Here is a 13,373-nt window from a genome sequence, read left to right on the forward strand (position 1 = left end):
ATGTACGAGCTTTTTTAACATAGATGCAACTGCCACACCACACCAGTCTCTAAAGGTAATTAAACCATTAGGCTTTCGTTTAAAAGATGATTTAGATAAACTTAAAATTAATCATGACAGTATCCTTCAAAATGACGATAAGGATGTTCCACCTTGGACTTTTAATTCCCCGAAAATTATTATTGACCTTTCAAATATAAAAAAAGTCAAAGATAAGGTTCTAGCAATTAAGCAAGAACATGAAGATTTTATACATATTTATACGGATGAGTACGACTGTGTTTGAAAATAATTTTACATCTAGTATGAGGCTACCAGATAATGCATCAATTTTACTGGTGAAGCAAAAGCTATCATTTAGCATTACCATACATAGCACAGCATACCTATGATGAATTTCTGAATCTCTGATATTTTCTGACTCGCTTTCTGTTTTAATATCCATTAAATAAAAAATCTGGCAATATCATGATAAAGAAACTTTTTTACGATTTCATGATATACTTAAAACAAAATCTGTTAAATAATATTGGATTCCAAGTCATGCAGGTATACGAGGAAAGGTAAAAGTAGATGTTTTAGCTAAACAATCATTAAATTTTCCAAAAACTGACTTATTTTTTCCTACCGGCTATATATAAACTCGTATCATCTGAATGGAAAGCAAATTAAGACAATGCCGTTTTTAATAAATTTTGCGATATAAACACATCTCTTGATGTGTCACCATCTTTATCTCTGTCAAACTGCCGAAGAGTTCTTTGAGTGAATTTACAGAATAAAATCTATTACGGGCCTGTGAAAAATCATGACATTCAAGAAGAAAATGCTTGACAGAAAAATGTTCATTACAGCTTACACAGAAGGGGGTATTGTCATTTGTGAGAAGATAAGAGTGGGTAATTTAAGTGTGTCCAATTCGGCATCAAAGAAGAACTGTTTTATCACGGCAGTGTGACAAAATTCCATTTTATTTAGTTCTGCCCATTGTTTTCTCGTTTAGGGCACACGCTTTTTATTACTTGGGGACCATACGCCGCTTTTCATGGAATGGCACGGAAGTGTCACATTGAAGGTTCCATGATAACCGCGGTATGAACACATCTGCGGATGTTTCTAAATTCAAAATTTTACTACTTCATGTTTAAATGTTGAATTCTGCTTGCGGGCGTGGACGGTAACTTGCACTTTCCAGTACCTCCATGAACAGGCTCAATCAAACCGAGTCTGCAACATTTTCAATTTCGCCGTGTTGGGCTTTCTTTAGGGATTCTGTATTTATCTTTTTTTTGACTGGCATGCTAGAGATTAGAATATTACTTGTTATTTCTTTATGACCGTGGTTATTGATAGCAACGAATTTTGCGTGTTTGCGTTTGTTAACCCTCGCCACTGGAAAGAGACCAACGGATATACATGTATACAACCATTTATAATCCATATGTGTAAAGCATTATCAACACCACACTTGTGTAAATGTCCCTTATTATGTTATCGCTATTAGCGAAGACCCCCTCTTAAGGTATCTATTCACACTTAGTAAAAATATGAAACCGGTTATATTACCATGTTGATCATGTTGAGCATAATTGTTTATTATACAATAATTGTAATATCTATTAATTTTGATAAAAAAATTACAGATTTTATGAATATTGTTTTCTTTTCCTTTTTTGTGTTTTATGTGCTATTTTATGTTTACTTACTTTTTTAAATTTAAATTGTAAAATAAATTTTAAGAATTCAATTGTCATATTGACCGACGATTATAAGTCAAAAATTAACTGGAAAAAGTCAGTAAATAATGGTTAATCTTTCAATATATTATATTGTTTATTCTTATATTCTTAAACCATGCACATTTGTATTTTTCTTTATCATTTTTTAAATTATCAATCAATTGAATAATTCATAAAATCTAATTTGTAACTTTGAATAATTCCTCGGCATATTTACTAACCACGAATAACAAATTAAATAAAATGTTTCAAAGTTGATAGTGTCGTATTAATACCATAAAAATGTACCTTTTTTCTCAATTATTGTACATATTTATTGTTTTTATCTCATATAGATAAAATGAAACATGCTATTGTTGTTGTTCTTGTTGGGTTTTTTCGAATTGTATGTTTATGTATAATAATAATCAATAAATTTGAGAGTTGATCGGTGTTCATTAATTATTGTAACACAATTAACTGACAAACATTCATTTTGGAAAAAAAAACTTATTTATCTGTAAAATATTTGTTATGTTCTGTAACGATATCAAAAATCTACTCCAAAACCGGGAGAGACCGGACAATAAACGTGTGGTACTATTCGCCGGTCACTAGTAAATCTCGGTCAAAATAGACCGGGAGAGACCAGAAATTACCGATAGGAGCACAGCCCTCTATAAATAGATTTTCGGAATATTTAGGTCATCAACTCATCATTCTTTTTACAGCTTTCGGATAAATGTACAACAATAACATACCATAATAACCCACTGTGTAAATAAAAAAAACCGAAGAGCGCGATTTATTGACGGAAAAGGCTATTTCATTTGAAAATGTTTGCAAGTTCGGTATTCATTGTACCACAGATTAATTAATAATCAAAATCAATTTCATTCCATAAAGGGGCGCGGACGCCAATAACAGCTACACACTATCAGCGTGTCTGTATAATCTCTCTCCAAACGCGCATATTTGCTAGCTTCTTTAAACATGTATATTCAGCGACTGGGTTAAACATGATATTTACACTCTATTTAAAACAATGTATCACTGTAAAGAAATATTAACTCGTTGTTTCATCTACAACAATATATCACTGTCGGGAAATATTAACTCGTTGTAAGATAAATATCTACATATAAACTTCATGATTATTCTGACAAGCGGTACTCAATTCTCAACACTTAATAGTGCTGGCATCAATGATCCCGAAGGACAAGAAAAATATAACAACACTGAAGTGAAGTACAGGGCAATTTTTTACAGCTGCCAAACAGCACTTGACACCCGCTGTTGTGTAGTATAAAAATCTTGAAACAAAGTGATCCCTCGGAAGCATTGATCACAACAAAATTACAAGAGAACTGCAGACTCGGTTTGATTTAGACTGTACATGAGAGATTATGAATACGTGCGACATCCCTCACGCCCCCTAGCACCGGCTTGAGTGATACTCAATTCTCAACACTTAATAGTGCTGGCATCAATGATCCTGAAGGAACAGAAAAATATAACAACACTGAAGTGAAGTATGGGTCAAGGTCAAGCTCAGTCTGGTCAACTGAAAGGAACATTCCAAAGAATTGTAATGTCCAAGTATGAAAACAATTTATTCATTTAAAATAAAGCAATAGTCGCTTTGGCACATTATGAGGATGTTTTAAAGTTAATAAAATGGGGCCTTATTTTGTCGAACGAACTATCATAAGTATGAAACTTGACAAAAATCGAGTGTGGCGTATTATGATACTACTATGACTTGCCTTGTTTCACGTTAATGTATCTACCGGTTTCCAGAATGGGACGAAACTGTTCAAGTATAAAACATATACGAGGAGTATTCAATAATAAGTGTCCGGCCTGTAGTAAAATGAAAACTATTAAAGCAACACCCATTTTTATTTTTTTAAACCTTCAAAGTAATCCTTCTGAACAATATACAGAGTTTCAAACGTTTGATCCAATTTTGAAATTGTTTATAGTCTTCTTTATGTATACCCCTATACAACTGATGTAATGCTGAACAAAGTCCATTTCTGGTCCTGTAACGGTGACCCTAAAGGTGATTCTTTAATCTTGGAATCAGGAAGAAATTGCAGGGTGCCAATTCTGGCGAGTATGATAGGTGATTAAGCACAGTTACACGTTTGGTCTCCAAGAGTCTTAACAAAGTCTGCCTTGTGTGGAAAAGCGTTGTAATGGATCAGATACAGACCTCTCATACCAGTATTTTGACGACGTTTGCGATAATATTTGTCAACTTTGTTAAACACTATTCGTTTGTTAAACTTCGCAGTAACGGTACGACCTTTTGGAATAGGAACTTGTGTCACTAAACCATGTATACCAAAGAACATGGCATACATAATCTTCTTTGTGCTAGTCATTCTATTAACTATACAGGGCCTACGGGTATGCTTGGTGGCCCATATCTTATTATTTACCTTGTGTGTGGGCTCAAAAATGTGGAACCAGCTTTCGTCACCAGTTACAATGCTAGAAAATTTACGATCGTTATATTTGGTAAACATCTTCAAAAATTGCTTGGCACGTTTTACACGATCCTGCTGTTGCTTTTCAGTCAATAAATGTGGCATCCATCTGCAATCTTCTTAACTTTAAGGTGCTTCTTTAGAATCGTAAATGTACCTCCCGTTGAAATGCCATTATACTTTTCAGCTATTTCAGAAACTGTATATCGAGCTTCTTTGTTAATGAGTTCTTGCACTTTTTTAATGATGTTTTGGGTGACCACTGTGTGTTTTATTCCCCTACCACTAGCATCGTTTAGTGACTCCGTACCACTTTTAAACTAAACAATTCATCTTTGAACTGTCCTGTCACTAACCACAGATGGTCCATAAATACGACAAAGTTCTTTATGAATGGCTGCACCATTTAACCCAAATGTCATACGCGCTTAGATGTAAGCTCGACTTTCAACAGTTTTACTGAATCTTTTCCAGTCATTTTTATACGCAGTTGAACGAATAGTCAACTCCCAACACTAAATTTCTTAAAACATGTGTGTATTGGGATACATGTTTGATACACCATTGGAAAGATAAAAAAGTTGAAGCGTATCATTATGTAACTTTGCAGGTGATTCATGAAATATACGTTCAGAAAAATGAGGCCCGTCACTAAATATTGAATGGTTCTCGTAATATACTTTGCATTTGTTTTTGCCAAATATATTATATTACAAAGCTCCATGTAATATAAAACATATCTTTCTGATTTAAGATAATGTATATTGATTGAATTTGTCTACTTCTAATTAGCATGCATCTATGTATATATAGTTCATTGCTAATTTATACAATAATCACTCTAGAGTAATTTGCGTATAACAATGAGATGAATATTTTCGCAATTTATTACTTCTTAATTTAAGTATAATAATGTCACGTATGTTTAACAAAGGTATGATAAAGGAGACCTGTTATTATTTTATTATCTGTCTCAAGAAATTAACACAAAAGTGATAAACTTCTTTTCAATTTTGCCTCCAACCAATTTAATTATGTATTAATATATAGAAATGTTCATAATAACTGTTACCTTAATACTGACATGTATATACTATTAACATTAAATTAGTAAACGAACTTCAAGGATTTGGAAGATAAAGAGACCTGGCATTCTACTTGAAACATGAATATAAGAGCTTGATGGAACCTTTCAAATATATTTCTCTAATGTCAACGGCAGTTTGGATTTCTGGTAGTATATTAGCTTTAGTTTCGTGAAATTGCTGTTGAATAAATGAAACGGTATTTTTTCTCCAGAGCCAAGTAAACAATGCCGTGGGAATTTTGGTGTCTATTTAGATTACGGGATTCATTTGCGTTATTTTTGCCAATTTCGTAAGTGGCAAAAGATATTGGTTGTGCAAAAATTATCTTACTTGACAAGAATGAAACTGATAAAGGCTGTATAAAAAGTAAATTTTTACAAATTTATGACAAACCTTTCAAAAAAGCTCAACACGAATGAATTTAAACAAATTGATGAAGGTTAAGACCACAAATAGGTTATTTTCAAAATTTTAGGGGATTCTCTCACTACGGCTTCTCTCCGAGAATGAGCATTTCACTTGTGCAAAATGACATTAACTGAAAAAAGCTTTTAAAGCTAACAACTCAATCCGAAAAAAGATTCATATATTAAATATTTGAGGTAAATACTGTTTGTTATTTTTTAATATCTTTGTTTGTTTTGCCATCATAAGTTCCACATTCAATGATGTTAGAATTTCAAATATTATGTTTTTAGAATTTTTGACCCTCAGTTAAGCATAATTACATGTTCTCTGATGAGGTGACTCAATCAAACCTAATCTGCAATTTTTACAGTTAAAAGTTTGAATCAGATTGGACATTAAATCATTTTGCGATATTTTTAGTTAAAACGGTTTGTATCAATGTTTTGATTGAGTGTACTAAGGAAATGTTAATACTCATAAGTTTGGGCAAGTGATGTTCGCTCTGCTACGATAGTAGTTTTGTAAGGGCAATATGACAACTTAGTTTAAATCGTTTTTGAAAACCGTTTACCGATATTTCAATTATAATGTAAAAAACAGCATATCAATTTGCCATAAAAATCTACTAAATTATTATGAAACATGATACATTTTGTCAAATATTAAGAAATGAAGATGTTGCTAACTATGGAGGGTAATTTATGCCAAAATTACATCTTGCTTTCTTACGTTACATCGTGCTTTCTAACTTGTACATTGTGCTTTCGAACTTGTACATTATACATTCTGACATATACATCTTGCATTCTGACTTTAACATGTTGCTTTCTTACATGCACATTATGCTTTCTGCTGTGTGCGACTTGCTTAATTTTATGTTGATGTCGTTATTTAACGATCAATTATTATTCATTTGTTGATCTGGTATATTAATTCAATAAATTAACCCTCAACTGTTTGCATTTGGGTCTACTTACTCAGCTTGAATGACGAATGTCATAAGGTAGAATGCGCATAGCCGAAAGCCGAATGCAGCAAACATAAAACAACGCGACATCTGGTGTAATAATATGTGACACCCAAATTATGCTAACAGGTGGCGCTACAGTTATGTTCTAGGTAAAGTCCGTATTGCGGTTCGGATTCAGTTTACCAAGTTACGTCCCTTTGTTTTAAAATTTCCATTTGCACTCATGGAGAAAATATACAAAACGATTTAACCAATTTTATATTTATTAATGAAACTCTGTAGGTCAAATTATATTTCCAGCTGACAATGACAAGTTGCACATTTCCAAATCAATGGTTTAAGAAAATATTTTTATTCATCAAAAAAATAATTATAAAATAGAACAGTTGTTCAACATTGTTCAAAGTGCTTTGGCCATAAAAACTTCTTATTAAAATATTTCATCCTCTTGAAAAGTTCTTAAATTTTGACATGGCTTATTTCCAATACCTTTGACCATCCACAACATTTTTAATGTGTTTCTATTAATTAGGACATTTTCATGCCTATTTTTCAAACTAATTTTGTACACACGTTAGATTTTATAAATTCAACTTGTCTTTTTTTACTAAGTTGAAATTATTCACTAAGATGCTTTATGAATACGGCCCTAGGTTCTTGTTCACAGTGTCAGCTTAAAACTGAAGGAACTGCTGCCAAAATCAGCTACATCACATATTATAATATTACACCAGATGTCGCGTATTATTATGCTTGCTGCATTTGGCTTTCGGCTATGCGCATTCTACCTTATGACATACATCATTCAAGCTGAGTGAATAGACCCAAATACAAACAGTTGCAGGTTAATTTATTGAATTAATATACCAGATCAACAAATGAATAATAATTGATCGTTAAATAACGACATCAACATAAAATTAAGCAAGTCGCACGTGTACAGCAGAAAGCATAATGTGCATGTAAGAAAGCAACATGCAAAGTCAGAATGCAAGATGTATATGTCAGAATGCATGATGTACAAGTTAGAAAGCACGATGTACAAGCTAGAAAGCACGATGTAACGTAAGAAAGCAAGATGTAATTTTGGCATAAATAACCCTCCATAGCTAACAGTCTGTTTCTCTACAACTTCTGCCAATTCAATTTAATTTTCATTCTTGACTATTTGATTTAAAATATAATTTTGGGAGGGTTTGCAAAACAGGATGATATCCTATATTCAAGAAGCATTCTTTTATCGACACTTTTATAGATGAGTAAATGTTGTCATCAATAATCTTGAGATTTACATTATTTAAAAAAAACATGTATACAAATAAAATCAGTTTATTTACAAAGACATTGCTTAATTCAATTTCATTTGCGCTCAATACTAGACTCATGCATAATGATTTTTTAATATGTACCAAAGATGTTTCTAGTTTCAATGACTTTACAAGGGAATTATTTATAAGTAATGCTCTCACATTTCCCAACTGAAAATTACATAAAAAGCACATATCATCACATTGTTCTATAACATTAATTCTTCCAAATATATTTTTATTTAATTCAACAAGCCACTCTATGTCATTGTTGTCGACATTGACAATGCTATTCTCGTTCAAGGTTGGCCAGATAGGTGATAAAGGCTTGCGGTGTGAGATACTTTGGCATTATCAAGAGATCCAGTTTCTAGTATCTGCATCTGATTCTCCAATTGCTACAAATAAAAAAAATATTTGCATAAGCCTCCGAAAGTAAAATATACTTTCGTGTAATGTACAAATTTACTTAACCGATTATGCAGTTATAAACATTATGTTTTATCCATCATCAAATCACTTACCTTTAGCCAGTATGCATAATCATAGAAAAATATACTAAAGTCATATAAAAGGAAGAGTATAAAGAACATCATAAATGGGAGTCCTGATTGTCAGATTTATTTAACAGAAGCGATATATAGGATTACTATAACAAATGATGTATTTAATTAATTCAAGCTATTAACAAAAAATCCCAGACAATGACAATGGATAAGGTACTCTTTTGTAAATTATAAATATAAGATTAATGAAGTTAATTTTGACATGTGACATTATACAGTATTCATTATTAAACAGTTCACAGTCGTCACAATAAAATAAGTTTTGAAATATTACTTGTATTTTGTTTAATAATGTCACCATCTCTACATCGAGTTTCTGCATTTTCAGAAGTAGAGGCTGAATTATATACTGGTCTTTCCGGAGTACTTTTAGATATTCCACAGACTGTTTCAGAATTAGACCTTTCGTTTGGCAGGATCGTCTGAAACGATGAAATATCTTTGAATGACAATAATTTAGTGAAATTTATCTATCGGCTTTGAATGTAGTAAATATAATTTAAAGACTGAAAACACTATAAATGCATGATGTGCATAAAATCGATATTTTTGCTTTGCACGTTGTCGTACGTATGTAATTGAAACATCTAATTTCTGTGAAAAACTTTAATACACAGTGCTTGCATATTTAGCATGTAGCATGTCCTAGTAAATCTGAAATCAAACATTTTTATCGAGCATCTCGGGTTATTAATTATAAGTTTTATTAAGATTTAAACATTTCCCGGACATGTTTCATTAAATTTCCAGACCAAAATTGAACAATTAGTTTTGAATACTAAAACAAATTAACATGCAATTAATAGTAATAGTAAGTTATATCATTTCCAGACTTTTTTCGTTAGAAATAGAACGATTGTTTAGACAAAATTAATGGTTTTGCACCGTTCAATTCCTACCCACAGAATAAGTACTTATTAATATTTGAGCATTGAATGTGTTTTTTTATTGTAAAAGCTACCGTTTTGTATTTCCTGGGAGTAGGTCTCCAAGCTCTTTTATTTTTTCGTTGATGAAAGACATCCTTTTCTGTTCTACTGCAAAATATGTTCACATCTTATTAATACATTTATGCGAATATGTCAAAAAGGACAACATTTTTTACTTAAAACATACTTAATGTTTCATCGAATACCTTAAGTGTATGGAATAACATAACAATGCAATAAGGAATATATAACACATTTTTAATTTTCAACATACGAAATAAATGTAATTACTTGTTTTTCGTTAGTTTTAGAAGTAATTTAATGATTATAGAAACAAGTTTACCCATTGAAAAAAATACCTTTATTATGTAACTCTTTCCTCGTTTTTGATTGTTCCTCTCTGTTCTTAACTTCCCACTTGTATGCCTTATCTTCTTTAGATAACTTTAAAACCTTATCCGTTTTAATTGCCTTATCTGTTTGATCTGTTACAGAATCAGGTTTGACGGCATGCTACGTTATGTAAAGATAGAAGTTAGTCAAAAATACATTATAAGGCAAATTATTTTACTATGTAGCATGCTTTTTTAAATTTTTATTCTTAGCTCATAAAGCGCATAATTTCGCCAAACCCTACAGTGTCTTTCTATACATTGATAAATATATCTTATAGTTCGTGTCTTATCAATCTGAATAGAATCACATTTAAATTTCTTGCAACTGGATTCTTTTTTTGTGAATATATTTCGTATCTCGTTATGTTCAACGCTTTCCTCCGTCAATGATACTTTTTACTTGTTTTAATGTTTATGATTTAATGAGTATATGTATATTAAGAGTACATGTATATTGTTTAAACACTTAAAAATGTCTGCCTATTATTTTTGTGCAATCTTTAAAATAACATTCAGTAAATGTGTCTACAGTGTTACTTTGTAAAACCAAACTCCTGAAGGACTAGCCAAAATGTTCGGAATTTGGAAGTTTCCGGGATTCTGAAGTTCGGAATTATCTGAACAAGTAGAAAAATTAAACATTAAATGTGTAAGTAAGACATGCTGAAAAATACATGAAGCTGATTAAATTCAGAAATGGCAGAATTAAAGGACTTTAAAAAAATTATAACTATTTTAATTGACATTGTCACCTTAAACTGAACATGTTGATACAAAATCATAATGTAAATTATCTATCTTTATTAAATACTTAGTATATTTTATGTAGTTCAAGCAATTTACCTGTAATATCTTCAGATTCTTTACATTGTACTCCTTACATTTCACACTTTAATCAACTGTTTGACATGCTTGACAGAGGGTGTTTCTAATAGGTGTCAAGATAATTGGTTACTGCTAATTGGAAGATATTGACATTTTGAATGTTTTACTTTTCATACACAAGTATAATATTCCTTTACACCTTTTTTCAATTTCCGGATTTTTGAAGTAAATTGGAATTGAAAAAAAAATATTTTATCCGAAAATCGTTCGGAATTCTAAGTTATTAATTACATAGAAAACAGAAAGAAAAATGTTGGGAAATGTTCGAATTTCAGAATATTCAGGATTTCTGGAATGCAGAAGTTACACTGTCTTTATTAAACTGGAATAGTATTGCAAGTGTTCGATTGTTCATAATAGCTACTTTATCGTTTGCAAAGATTGTTCTGACTGTTTAACTGCTACGTTTCAAGAATTGTTTCAATTTTCAAATTCAAATAAATTGTATTAAGATTATATCATGAAAACTAGATGAGACATAGCAATTCAAACATTTTAATTTTATCTTTAAAAATATATTATTACTGAACCAATCATTGGAAATCATCTATTTGATATTCTGAACCAAATATAAAATAAAATCAAGCTTAATGTGTTACGTTGAAAGATTGCGTCTGTTTAATCTGTTATAAATATTCTTTATGTCGTGGATACATGTAAGTATAAGATAAGTAGAGGAGTCTATTTTCTATTTTTTATCTGTTTTTAACAGTCTTATCATTGTTTGACATCCATTCATATGTTTGCAACCAGCATTCAGGGGTAAACGTAATCACACAGACTTGTACTTGTAAATAACATGATGCTTCGTGTTTGTAGTAACTGTCAATGTGCACAACAGTGTCGTTAGACATAAATAACGTTATTTTCATTTGGTCTCTAAACGGAAAGTATCATAAAACAGAAAAATGGATGATATCAGCAGAACTAAAATAAAATTTGATGTGTAAGACACATACACGAATCTCCGTTTCTCTGGAGTGCACTGTATTGCCCCTATTTCACCAAAGCTGACAAATTCTTACTTACACGACTATTTTTATTTATTAATCTATTATTATTATAAGAATTATTATTATTATTATTAATATTATTTTTATTATTATTATTATTATTTAGTGTAAAACTAAAATTAGTTCCCGTTTCATTTTTAACATAACAATTTCAGTTTCTGTACAATTAATTACATACATTTCATGTAACAAATTCCTGATGAATCGGTTATCACAACTTATGAGAACAAAAATGATAAGATTAAAGAAATTCATTACAGTTGACGAATTCAAAACAGAATGTAAATAATTTCATTGTCCTACCATGATATCAATATGATTTGGCAAAATGTTCTCTATTTCTCCTGTATAAAACGCGTTTTTGGCACCTGGTCCTACAATATTCCGGCAAACATGTATGTTTTGACGCCTCGGCGTATTCCTTTCCTGATATGCCCCCTCTTGACTGATGTGGTTATAACAAATTCCTAGGGGGTTATGTCCGTCGTAATTACAAACGTATCCTACATTTCGAATATAATCAGACATGCCTACAGTTTTGTGTCAATACCTGAACTATTCCGACTAATTGATTGTGAGTGTTTATTTAAAGCATACGTTTTGCGTATTACCTCAACCCAACACGCCTTTTATCTGTAAACTGCGTAAAGTTGTATTACGAACAAATTTGTAACGTGAAGTAAATTTACAATTTGTATACACTATTAATAAATGAAAGTGATACTGACCTATAAAATTAAAAACGGCTTTATCAAACAAGTTTTTCAAGTTTACAAGTTTTATTCATTCAACACTAGAAGGTCAACTAATCATGATTGTGACGAATGTTAAGTACAATTACAATTATGGCAGTTTACATACTCGCATATAAGATCTATTTAATTAATATTAACGAACATATTTTTTCTGTTCTAGTTTACGTTAAAGTGAATATAACTTATTTAGTAACAAGTAGATTAATTTCATTTGAGTCTTGCAATTAAAATAATTTACATAAATACAAACATATAAAAACGAAACTGGTGACAGATATTAATATAAACTGTCCAAAATACACAGGTGACTAAGGTAACTAATTTATTGAAACAGTCTACAGAAAATATATCATTTTAGAGGCGAATTACGATTTAAGATTTCCTGGTAACAATGATTCAGTTAGTATAACGATCCGAAAAAACGAAATGCGACAAGACTGATATATGTTATACTAAAATGCTTCTCATACACAATTTCATGTATACATTAAAATCAAAGACATGTTTGCTAATTTCATTTTACAATTACTTAAGTTGTACAGTTGACAAAGTTTCCTACAACTTAATTACGTTGAATGTAAATAGTGTTGTTCCTAACATTGAAAGTATTTTCAATATAAGATGCAAGACTTTTAATAAAAGCATCATTGTCAGAGTTCATGAGAGCAATAAATTTTATCATAATTATTTCGATGTTTCCAAACATATGGAGATATTAACGATTTAAAATGATTTCTTAGGTTTATATATCTATTACATTGTAAAATAAAGTGAAACTCGTCCTCTAAAACATTCAGAACATTTGCGATCATCATGACGAATAGCCCTTGGCTGGTGCATCTAC

Source organism: Ruditapes philippinarum, unplaced genomic scaffold, assembly GCF_026571515.1.
Source record: "Ruditapes philippinarum isolate M1 unplaced genomic scaffold, ASM2657151v2 ctg2029_1_1_1_1, whole genome shotgun sequence".
Taxonomy (NCBI): Eukaryota; Metazoa; Mollusca; class Bivalvia; order Venerida; family Veneridae; genus Ruditapes; species Ruditapes philippinarum.